The 13,394-nt window shown below is 34.1% G+C and overlaps 2 pseudogenes; both read right to left on the reverse strand.

The window, feature by feature from the left end:
• Positions 1-3,340: 3,340 nt before the first annotated feature.
• LOC111907203 (uncharacterized) lies at positions 3,341-7,527 on the reverse strand (annotated as a pseudogene).
• On the reverse strand, positions 7,386-8,668 carry LOC111907206 (aspartate carbamoyltransferase, chloroplastic-like; annotated as a pseudogene).
• Positions 8,669-13,394: the final 4,726 nt, after the last annotated feature.

Genomic DNA, 13,394 nt, shown 5'->3' on the forward strand with positions numbered 1-13,394 from the left:
TACGCGTTGAGGTCTTGGCATAATGGCTGAGTTTTAAAAGGATTGTTTAGTGCAATATTGGTAAAATAAAAGTAAATTTGCTTGGGGGCAAGCAAAGGCTAAGTGTGGGGTATTTTGATATGTGTATTTTTATATATATTTTTATGCACTTTATCTTAATATTTTGGCCTTATTTACTCTATTTTAGAACTAAAAAGTACTCATAATACTTTAAATTATGTTTTGCAGCTATTTGTTGTCGATAAAGCACAAAAGAAAAGACTGAAGTGGAAACCGGGTTTAGAAGCTAAAAGAAAGAAAAGAATGCTGAGGTAGCGAGTACGCCCCGCGTACCTTAAGGTTACGCCCCGCGTACCTGCTTGTGCCAGATATACTTGATCGCGTGATTATCTTGAGTACGCGCTGCGTAATCCTAAGTACGCCCAGCGTACTTAGGTCGGCCACAAAGATTATAAATATCGATTTTTAGCTAACCAGGAGGGGGGATTCGACTTCTAACCTAATTTAGTCGACAATTAACTTCTGTTAAGCCGTTTTGAGGGTCTAGAAGGCGGCCGGAAGGCCGTTAAGCTAACGGAAGCGGAAATCGGAAGGATTGGAGAGCGGATACATGTTGATTATCATATGGTTTGCTGACGTGACCATGTTTAGCATTCTATGGTGGTACTTTTCTGTATTTAGTTCCTGATTTAGGTGTAAAAACCTTTTACTTTGTGTTTATGATTGAATGAAGCTTTGATTATTAGACTAATTGCTATATTAAATAGTTTATTTGTGTTTAATTTATCTTGCCAAGCTTGTTTAAAGATCCTCATGTGTTAATGATGATTATTTTCTGTTAATTGTTAAGTGAATTGAGTTGCTTGAACATCTGCTCGATTGCTTGTCTCTTATGATTTTTGATGACCATCGAGATTATAAGACTAGAAATAACGAATGTGAAACTAGAATTAATTTGAGAATAAGTAAGTTAATGTGTGAGCCTTGTTTGATGACCATCAACAAGAGGTTGATTAAATGTTTACATTAATTAACTATATTTACAAGTCTTGCTTGATACGAACTGAACACTAGGAAACATGTTAGTTTAATCAACTGATCACTGTTTGAATTGACTTGTTTGCTAAAGGATTAGTTATAGTGAACGCGAATCTAATCATTTTAGGAATCGGTGAACATGAATAAATGAATTTGTGTATGCAATTGTCTATGTTTTAAGGTGTAATTTATCTAAACCAAAGTACCTGAAGAGATTTGCTTTCCTGTTAGTTTATCGAGAATTGTTAATTGATTTATTAAACCATTTTATTATTTTCGTGTAACCTGTAACCTATAATCAAATATAATAAATTAATCCACCGTTCCCTGTGATCGACACCCGACTTACCTAAGCTATATTGTAATCTGACTAGGTACACTGCCTATAAGTGCATAGATAGTCTAAGTTTGTTAGGTTATAAATATTAAAATTAGTGGGTACTTTTGTGCACATCATATTCCAAGAAAAATTGCTAAGTGACTTGATAACATCTTCTTTGGGCTAAAAACTCAATTTTTGGACACAAAATGTTAAAAATATAAAGTTAAAGGGCCCAAATTGTCATATTACGAATTCTGATGGATGAGAGGAGTCAAAACAGTTTTAATAAAATATTTTCTGGAAATATACTCATTTGGAGGATTAAAAATATAAATTTCAAGCTTAATGGGCTAAAAATGACATTTTCGGCCCAATATGCGAAAATTTCTATTTTGGAGGGCTGAAACTATGTTTTTCGGTAAAACAGTGGACTATTAGTGTTCTAAGTCCTTTTCAAAGGTTAAAAATGCTTTTCATCATTAAAAAGGACAAAAGTTGCAAAAAAATTTCAATTTGGGCCAAAAGTGTAAAAATTGCGAAAAAGAGGGGTTACAACCGAGAAAACTGCATTTTCAGGGACTAAAATTGTTTTCAAGTAAAAATATGCTGAAAAATATCAATTTCAATAAGTTTTGGTGTTAAAATGTCAAGAAAAATGGTTTAAGGACTAAACCGGAAATTGATTTATTTAAAGGGTTGAAAAAGTAAATTTACAACAAAAAGAGGGGCTGTAAAAGAAAAGTTGAAATGTTAATTCAATACCTCCGTTGTGATCAAACACTGGCACTACTACTACCGACGAATTATATTACACAACAACACCAAAAATCGTTATCAAATGAATTGATTCGGTCTCGAATCAATAACAAACCCGAAACTACTAACACAACGATAACTCGACTCATACACAGAAAATTTGGGAAATCATTACACACGTGAGAGTGCACAGACGTCGACGCACCACCTTTGGGCCCAAAAGTGTAAAATCTTGTTTGTTGGGCCTAGCTAGCCCAATGACTTGATCTTTAGGCCCGAAGACTTCAACCTTACGAGCTGTTGGGTCTTACATGATCCAACACAACGTAAAAGGACTTTCAATGGCTATTATACTATTGGTCCCCAAGGGTCCTTTGGTACTGCTAGTAAAGTCAGTTATGCAAATGCGAATCGGGTCAAGGGCCCTTCGCACTCTTTTTATCCCCAATCGACCAACGGAGTTATCGAGGTCTTCGTGCCCTCTTTCTCTTCGGATGTGGGACTACAAGAAGTTAGGGCGGTTGGATTACGTGAATAGTACGGACGACGCCTACGGGATCATTAGTATAGTTGTAAACTGGTCGTTTGTGTAACGCGTGTTTATAGCAATTCACCATGCGCAATAATCCGATGTCGCCTGGAATCAATGACTTCACACGCCGCGATGGTCCTACAACTACATGGAATTCAAAGTGTTAGGAAAACATTGGGTTTTCCTAGGGTTTTTCAATACATACGGTTTTCGAAATGTACACAAGTTCAATGAACAATTTTTACAACCATAGAAATAAACAAGCATACTCATGGATCTTCACAAACTTTTTCATAAACTCTTTTCAGAAAATATCGGATTTTCTGGTAGTTTTTCAAAACAATACAAAACGTTGCTTTTCAAATACCACTTATGAACTCACCAACATTTCATATGTTGACGTTTTTCAAAATACTTGTATTCTCAGGTAACAATTGAACCGAAGGAAAAATGTACTCGGTGATGGCTTGCAGTTTGTTTATCTATGAACCGAACAATTTATTTTTGGGAATGTAACGCTAAAACAATGTACTCAGTGTAAACTTTATCAGTTGTTCTATATTAATGCATGGTGATGAATGATGTTATGTTTCATATATATTCAATGTTTTGGTATTCAATTAAGTCACGACAGCCCTTGAACATTTCCGCCGTCTGGTTCGGGGGTGTGACAATCCCTTTTTTGCCTAAAGTTATTTGGACACATCCATCTCATCTTGCAAAAGGATTTCATATACATCAGTCCTCACATTCATCTCTTTCTCACGCATAACTTCCAACAAATCCGATAACTAAATATTTTGAATTTTGAATTTTGAATTTTGAATTTTGAAATTTGAAATTGTAAAAGATGAAGATGTTATATTACCATGGACATGAGTGAATGGCATGAAAGTAAATTCTTCTAGCTGCTGACATATCATGTGTGACATGGATTTCATACAACAAATATAATCGCGATAAAAGTACACAGCTTTTCAACATGTTGTCACCCAATGCCCTCTCAAAGATTCTATGTACTCTATGATGAGAGCTTCCTTTTCTAATCTCATCTGATAATGCAAACAAACAAACACTCACTGATGGTTTCCTGTAAACACCACAACAACATGATTCAGTTTCAAAGATTCATATTGACACAATTACCCCTATGAGGACAGATTAAAATTTTGATCATACTTGTGTAAGTAATCATCAATGATCCATCGAAGCTTACTAGGTGAAGTATGAAGATGTCCAATTTGAATAATTGTATTATAGAGTTTGGGACTGAAGGGGTATATCTGTAATTCTTGCACCAAAATTTTCCAAATATTTGCAAGCTCTACTTCTGAATGATGCTTCCATAACATTTGTATATAATAGTTGAATAGTAATTCAAGTTGATGAGTTTGTCTTCTCCTTTCGGTATTTATAAAGATTATGTTATCCACAATAACTAAATAGACTCTACAATCTAACAAAATTAAATATGATAAAAAATGACTGATTTAAAATGATCATGAAATCACCTGGAAGCACCATGGAAAGAGATTGATTTAAAATTTCTATTCCAGATTCCAATCTAGAAGTCAACTCTTTAAATAAAGAAGCACAACAAATAGAAGCAACAAAATTTTCATTAATACTCCCATGTATCCATGTTTCCTGAATTACCCTTATTTGTTGTTTAAATCCCTGACGTGCCCTTAACAGCTGTAAACTTGATGGTTGACTTTTGAATTGACTAAATTTTACCCCACATCCCAAGCAACAAAGAACGTGTAATGTTCGTGATAATGATGATTCTGAGCTTCTAGAAGAATTGTTGTTTGAAAGTTCAAGTTCAAGTGCAGCATACCAAAAGAATAAAAGTGAGGCGTTTGATTTGGGATCCTGTAAGTCGTATAAAATAAAATTAAATGATAATATATATATATATATATATATATATATATATATATATATATATATATATATATATATATATATATATATATATATATCAAGTTTTTGTAATTTGTAAAGTAAAGATAATCTTGATTTTTATTTCTTACCCATGGAAGCCCTTCAATGGATAATAATGCCATGTCAAATACTTTTCTTGCATATTCTATATTCCCAAATGCAGCTTCTCTTCTTGCATAAACACCACATAAATGTACATCCTGTATGTATATAGTTATTTACTATTCAGTTATATAAAACATATTTTTATATCGAATAAATAATTAAATATAAACAAAATAAGCATACCTGACGATTGCTTTTCAAGAGGCTTTTTGCCAATGTCCTACATGGAGTAATAGCAACACTAGAGGAGTTCATTTTTGTGTTTGAAATCTGTTCAGCAACAAGTGCAGCTTCTTTTAAAATATGGTCATGTGGAAATACATTTAAACATTGTAAACTAACATTTTTAACAAATTTCATCAGTTCACTTCTCATGTTTATGTTATCAGAGCTGTTTAAAACATGTTCTAAACTGTAACCACTTTGAATTTGATTCTCATCTATTTTTGTTAATATCTCCTCAACTTTTCTCAAGTCATTTAATATAGAATCTGGTAATGAGTCCATAACTAGGGTTTTTTCAGCCCAACTTGAACTATTAGTTGAACACCTACAGAAAAATGAAAAAAAGAGAACTTTTTTAGATTATATTGTGATCAGATTATATTAGTTGAACACCTATAGATTATATATTAATGAATATGAGAGAAAAGATGATGACTGATGAATATGAGTTCAGTTCCTACATCTTCCTCTATCTATTTTTTTTTCTGGAATTGTGATAGCTTTCTTCTATCTATGCCTTTTCAAGAAAACATGATGACTGATGAATATGAGAGAATGCATGATAGCTTAGGTAATTACCTTTGTTCAGCATCTGATTGAAGACGAAGGAAGTCCTTTAATGTCTAATATTTGGAGAATGGAGGAAGATGAAAATATACAACAGGAGAGCGGATGATTGAGAAATTCGAATGGATGTTACTGATTACCTGTTGCATATGGTATTTATTCTTCTTTCTTCACCTCTACTTTTTTGTTTTGTTTTTCTTTCTACTATTTGTGGATGGCTGGTTTTATACAACTTTTGGTCCCAAAAAGTTTTTTCTAACAACTTTGGTCCTTATTTCAAAATCTTATAACATTTTTGGTCCTGTGTTCCAAATAAAATGAATATTTTTTGGTCCCTGGATATAGCTGTTAGAAAAAAAATTGGAGAGAGAGAGACAAAGAGAGAGGAATACGAGTCTCTCCAACAGCTCTGTTAGCTATCCCACTTTGCATTACCAAGGTTAAGAAGTAAAACATAATTGAATATTTAGTTTTCTTAAATAGAATTTTTGAATTAGGAAAACTTAAGGTAAAATTCTGATCTTACACATAGCACTTTTAATGCTTCTTCACCATCTAGTATTGGGATCTATACAAGCTTAATTATCTTTCAAGCTGATAGGGAAATGAAACAAATTAGAAGATTCCATATGAAAGATATTGAAACTTACTTCTGTTACTCCAGAAAACAATATCACATGTGATTTATGCTCCTTATTCTTTATGTTGTCCTTGGATAAATCAAAAGGTCCTTACAAGAAACACTCCCAGTTGCAATTATAAAACAGAGTTGAGGGATCTCTTTCAAAGCTATTTGAACAATAGAGATAGCTAATGGAAAAGCATATAACTAGAATAGAGGCTTCAATGTAGTTCTTATTTAGCTTCTTTAACAGTGATACAATCACATAACAGATAACGGGAGCTGATTGAATCGGTAATAGCAATAACCAGATAACACATTAACACTCACTACACAGTTATCACAAACTTCAACTTCAAACTATTGATAAAAATAAGATTTTAGATTTAAGTTAAAATTTTATTTGTCAGGTCCAGGGCTTATCTCATCTAAGCAGCTCAGTAGGATCTGGTCTGGCTCTGCAGCCCTTAGCATTTCCAAGTCTTTCAGAAACCAAGACGCCTCATCAATCTCAACCGTCTTTTCAATCGAAGAAAAGTACAATAATATATATATATATATATATATATATATATATATATATTATAATAAAATATATGTTGCAAAATAGAAATACAAAATACCTTCAATAATGCTTGTCTGGCTGCTTCCCTTTCCAGGTCTCTTTTCCGTTTTGCTTCTGCAGCAGCTTCCACCTCCACTCGCCTCCGAGCATCTTCAGCTGCCTTGGCTTCTCCAGGTCTCTCTTTCTAAGATTATATATATATATATATATATATATATATATATATATATATATATATATATATATATATATATAAACCAGCCATAAAGATTCCACCCAAGACAAAAAAAAACATATCTTGCAATTTCCAGATAATTCATATCATATACTACAAAGGATAACTTTAGATATACCTTTTCCCTAGTAAACTAAGTAGAAGCTTTAACATCTTTTACCTCCTTTTCAGAAGCACTGTTAGAATCAGAATCTGCAGTTAACAAACACTCAAGTCTCATCAAACAACCCAAACTACAATTCACATCCAAACAGTACTTTGATAAAAGGGTTTAAGTTTAACATAACAAAAAATACCCTTAGATTTGTGCTCAAAGAAGCATAGGTGCTCAAGAACCCAACATTTAACTGAAAAATGAAAATAAGTCTACTTTAATATCAATGTCCATTAAACATTGTCCACAGTAAATCACCATTAAACAGGAGAGCAAGAAGAATTCCTAAAAATCCATAAGCATAAATTATTATCTAATAATTTGCAATCTTTAGACTTTAGGTGATATATCTAATCTAACACATGGAAATGGAATTTGTTGCAGTTTTAACGAGACCAGACAGAAAGTGTAGTTATTCAGCAAAAAGACTCTCCCTTTCAAACCAAGACCATTGACCATTGACGATTGACCATTGCATATCAATCAATCACCATTCACCAACCGACAAGTAAGAGCTTGAGCAAAGCCATTCTTATGTAGAGTCCATTTTTAGCTTGTCTAAAATAAGCAGCCCTTGGGTCCCCATCTACATCCACTGTTATCTACAATTCACAAACAAAACTCTACTTAATTATATTATATTATATATAAAACTAAAAACAAAAACAAGACAAGAATTTGTACCTCATCAAGCCTAGGGAGAGGATGCATGACAATGGCATGTTTCTGCATGACACCTAATACATCTCTATCAATAATGTATTTCCCACGAGCTTCCTCATAAAGATCGCTTCTCTCTCCAAAATGTTCCTTCTAGATGCGAGTCTGATACACCACATCACATTTCGATGCCACTTCCTTCAAATCAGCACTTTCATCCCATTCAACTCCCTTTAATGTTAAGTACTATTTGATGTCCTCCTAAATTAATCCATCAAGACATTCACACCTTCTTTTCAAATACATATAATATATATAATATATAATAACTGCATACCTTCATCTTTACAACTTCCGGAGAGACAAAGTAGATCTTCACATTATTGTATTTGGCTAAAAGATTTGCAAGAGAGCGAATTGTTCACCCATTTGCAAGATCCCCAACAAGTGCGACTTTGATTCTATCCAGCTTTCCTATCTCTCTTTGAATGGTGTACACATCAAGAAGAGCCTGAGAAGGATGCTGACCTGGACCATCCCCAGCATTGATAACAAGAATGTTAGCTGTCATCGCTGCTCTTCTGGCAGCACCACTTTCAAAATGCATCATTACAATTATATCCGAATACCCTTCCATAGTTCTAATAGAATCTGAATCAAAATAAATAAATAAATAAATAAATAAACTCAGAATGAGAGAAAGAAGATGAAAGAAGGCACTACCTTCAAGTGTTTCTCCCTTTGCAGCAGAAGAGAATTCACGTGCATGTTCTGTTGTTAAAACTTCGCCACCTAAGCGCTTCATTGCTGACTCAAATGAAAGCCTAGTTCTTGTTGAAGGCTCGTAAAAGAGAGTAGCTATGCTAAAAGGGTTTAAGTTTAAGCTTGGAACGAGATTCAAGTAAGCCAAATTCAAGATTCGTGAAATTCTAGGGCACATGAAGCTACATGTCGCCTGAATTTTAGTCTACCGGAGTTCCGACACATAAGCCGACTTTTACGCTTTCGGAGTTGTACTTATTGAGATATTGTCAGGCGAAGAAGGCAAGTGAGGAACGAAGGAAGGAGTGTCGATAACTAGGCAAGGTGGCAGTCGAATCTATGGAGGGGGAAGAAAGGATCGTAATTAGGGCAAGAAGGAAACAAAAGTGGAGGATAAAAAAGAAGGCGGGTGTTCAAAATTTTAGGGTTTTCATTTTCCCCCTATCTACTAAACGTGATTTTCATTAAAATTATAATGCGACACTCATAGAGGACGCCCATTTAAGATACAATGCCCTCCGTGTTTTTAATTTTTTTCTCGTATGACGTTATTTTAAGGGCACGCAATAATGCGTGACCTAAATCCTTAAATTTTTTGAAGAGATGACACTTTTTTAACGTCACTCTCCTTTGCGTAACATAAATCAAAGAGTGTCATGGTTTGCGCGTTGTAAAAGGCTATTTTTCTTGTAGTGCTTCAGACTGGGTGGTGTGACTCGGGAGTGCAGTGCGATTGAGCTTGCCACTCGAGTTGGGATATGTTAGATTAGTGTCTAAGTCCATAACTATTCTGGTATGTACTTGACCCAATGGTGCATGGTCCTTTTGGGTTGCCTTCACCAAAGCAACTTGATAGGATGAATTATGGAGAGAAAGGATTAAATATGATTTATTAATATATTATGAGAATAATATATTAAAGGAGAAATTCTATTGTTTAATTAATATTATTCAAGAATTAATAAGAATTAAGTTTGTGGCTAAAAGAGATTAATTAAACTTAAGGGACTTGAACTCTCAATTGTATGATAGTTGAATATTGAGCTAATGGACTCCATATTAAAGGGGTGGACGAATTCTATGGGGAAACCCATTAGAAATTGTCCTAGGGCCTTTAAGGAAGTAGTCCATGGGTTGCTTAGGGCTTAAGCATCCAAATTAGGGTTTCCTTGTTTGATAACCCTAATAGCCTCACTATTTAAAGAACCCTTAAGCCCCAAAAAAGTAAGGAACTTGTTCTCTAGGGTTTCCACACGTTTTGGGCAGCCTCCTTCTCTTCTACTCTTCATCCTCTTGCTCTTGGTGTTTGTGAACCATTAGAGGAGTGACATTTGTGACTCTAAGCTTTCTAAAGTCAATACAAGAAGGATTGAGATTGTTATTGCTACATAACAATCAAGGTATGATCTAAACCATAATTCATATGTTATATTCATTGTCATATATTAGATCTAGGGTTTGAAGTCTTGGATGAATTGCATGTAAAATAGAGAAACCTAGATCCAAGCATTAGGGTTTGTATGAGCACATTGGATGTTCTTATGGCCAAAACCTATCAGTGGTATCAAAGCCTTGATTGGTTTCTATTGTATTGATGCCTTGTATGTTTGTTCAAGTTGCAAAATCGTTTTTTGAGCTCCCTGCCTAATGAACTCGGCGAGTACCACAGTGTACTCGGCGAGTAGGCCTCAACTTGGCAAGTACAGTGTGGTACTCGGCGAGTTCGAGCATCAGATGGAGCTATTTTCGGGATTTCTTGTTGTTTTACTCATGGATACTTGCCTTATCTGTTTTAGATCATTAAAATCCGATTTTATACATATTTATGAGTATATCCTTGATTAAACAAAAGATAATTACCAATTGATTAGATAATAACTTCCTTATATGATAAAGTTTGATTATTTGTATTAATTGGGTAACTTACTTTGCAAGAAATTGAAATTAGGTCAAATATAGATAATGATGAAATTAATCGTTTAATTTATATTATTTGTTATTTGATCCTTGTGTTATGAAAAGTTTCAATTTTTCCCTTTAGGTTTTATAGTTTAAATTTGAACTCAAAAGTTTTGTTTTGAAATTTAAATAGCTGAAACCCTAATGTTTTGAAAAAGGTTTCAAAACTTGCCCTCAAGTTTTGGAATTTAAATTTTGATTGAAAAGTTTGATTTTGAAATATTTAAATTCTAAACCCTAATGTTTTGAAAGGTTTCAAAACTTGCCCTCAAGTTTTGGAATTTAAAAGTTGACTAAAAGTTTAATTTAGGAATGTTAAATTCTAAAACCCTAGTATTGTTTTGAAAAGTTCAAATCACACCCTTATGGTTTTATTAATTAAAGTGTATAATTAAAAGAGGTTTAATAAATCCATAAAGTTTTGGTTTACAATTTAAATTGAATTAAAATTATAATTGTTAAATTTGACCACCTAGTATTTTTAAAAGTGTAAAATACACCCTATACTATATATAACATTAAAAGTCTAACATTATATATATGTATGAGTAAAAGTCAGTCTTACCGTTAGTAGGCCTCATTCACGAAGCTGGTCTATAAGGGGTGTTTAAGGAAATTGCCTATAAAATGGCGATTGAATGGGTATGCACTCTTACCCACCACACTCTTGACTAGTGGAGGGTCGTTAGCCGAACGGGTAGGATAGGACAGAAACCTTCCATGATAAGTATAATGAAGTATAAAAGTAACTAAATGCTTTCATAAAATTCCCAATCTTAGTTACTTTAGGCAAAAGTGAATTGATGCAATTCCATGAAATTACACTTTGTGCCCTTGCGAAGACGTTAGTGGAGCGTGTGTGGTTAACCGGCACACTAAATGGTTCTAAGAAAAGGTAGCAAAGGGTGACTCAATGTTTGTCATAGTTCGGTGGAGCGTGTGTGGTTAACCGACACATCGAATAGGTGACTATAACATGTGGGGGCACCATGTAGATTTGCATGGTTATTCACACCCGCTTTGTGATCCTCGGCATCCCAGTCACAAACTAGAGGGGCATATCGAGATTTAAACAAGTCATTGAAAAGGTTCAATGAATCTCAAAGGATCTAGGAGTTTTCAATACATTTAAGACTTAATCTGTTTTTCATTTTTCATGGTGGAAAATTAGTGAATCGTCATTCACTTACCTTCAAATGTTCTGCAATTAGGGTTACGGCATCCCTCTCCCGAGTTGTGGAATATTGTGTTGGGTCCTAGCCTTAATATCTCATTTGGGTGATTTATTAAGGAGTCAATCAATCAACTAACTTGAATTTGTTTTCTCCCATTTTGCAGATGTCAAAGTACGACAACTATGGTCTTCCCAAATATCGTGGAACAAGCATTCCACATGAAGATGATATTCCGCGATTCGATCGAGGAATAAGAAATCATGCTTCACTTCCTCCTCCTCCTCTCGTTGTTCTCCCTAACCCACAAGATCGAAGAATTGAAAGGTTCAATGTCACTAAAGACCTATTGGAAATGAAACATGAAGATGGTAAACCCGTGTCTGCCCACGTACTAGGAATGAAATCACACATCGATAGGTTGATAATGTTGGGTGCGTCATTCCCGGATAAGTTGGCTATAAACTAGGTTCTGCAGTCACTTCCCGAATCATATAATGAGTTCAAAAGAAAGTATTATATGATGGATCATGACGAAAACCTCATTGACCTAACTTACATGCTCATTGCTGCTGAATCAGAAATGATTTGGCAAAGCAATGGAGCGTATTTGTTGGGAAAGTCAACCGAACCATGCTTCCGAGGATGTTCTAGGAGAACCGACCTGCGTTTGCTGCTAAGAGAAAGGGCGTTGGATACAAGTCTGCCCTAAGAGCCTGAAGAGTCCAGAAGATGGGAGAGTCAAAGAGTATGGCTGTGCTTCAGGTAAAATCCACTATCTAACTCCATTAAGTTCCTATTCATTGATTCTTAATACATAATGTGATAAGATTGCATTTGAATGTTTTGCAGGATCAGTGAAAAGAGAGGAGGCTTGATGGAAAAGCAAGATGAGTCTAATCACAAAGAAATGGATCTGGATCGCATGGACTTGAAGATTAGATTTTGAGCTTAGAAAGTTATGATAGAGTTGTTAGGAATATTTATTACATAGTTTTTCAGTTGATTTTGCATTGTAAGGACAAAATGTTTTCTGCTGCTTTATGAATAAAATAATTTTTGATTTATTTATTTATTTATTTCCTTGCAATAAAATCATTATGAAAAAATTGATGTTTGCATATTTCTACAATGAATGGATGTGATTCTTATTATGATAATTGTGAAATGTCGAGAATTTGCCAAATAGGGAGAGTTTCTCATCGCCCAAGTTTCAATTGGACAAAAATTTGGAATCACGCAACTTGGTTGCATGATGAATGAGAAATTTCATATTTGGAAATTAGACTAATTCGTTGACAAAGTGTCAAGTGAAGGACTAGGAGATCGAGTACACAAAGTTGTGTGTTGATCAAGTCCACCACAAGAGTAACAAAGATATTCGTCATGATTTACCAAAGTTTAGTAAATATGATTATACTTATAAGATTAAGTGTAATTCTGAATTGATTGAAAGAGTTTAAATCAATAGCAGAACGAATATGAAGAATCAAGTAGGTAGAAAGATAAAAGTTTCTTTATTCCAAGAAGAAGGGAGAGTACCTTTTATTATGTTTTATGATAGGTCTTAATGATTAAGAACCATATCTCAATTGATCCTCTAAGTAAGTCTTAGTACAATTGTATGTCTGAGAAGAGGAATTAAGAATTGAAGAAATGGTTAAATCAAGAAGTCAATCATACTTCGTTCCAAAACAAGTCTTAGAGTTAAGATTGTGACATTGAGTGACAAGTCTTAAGAAGGCTTACAACATTCATCAAGTGTAGAATTTG

This window comes from Lactuca sativa, chromosome 3 (assembly GCF_002870075.4).
Source record: "Lactuca sativa cultivar Salinas chromosome 3, Lsat_Salinas_v11, whole genome shotgun sequence".
Classification (NCBI taxonomy): Eukaryota; Viridiplantae; Streptophyta; class Magnoliopsida; order Asterales; family Asteraceae; genus Lactuca; species Lactuca sativa.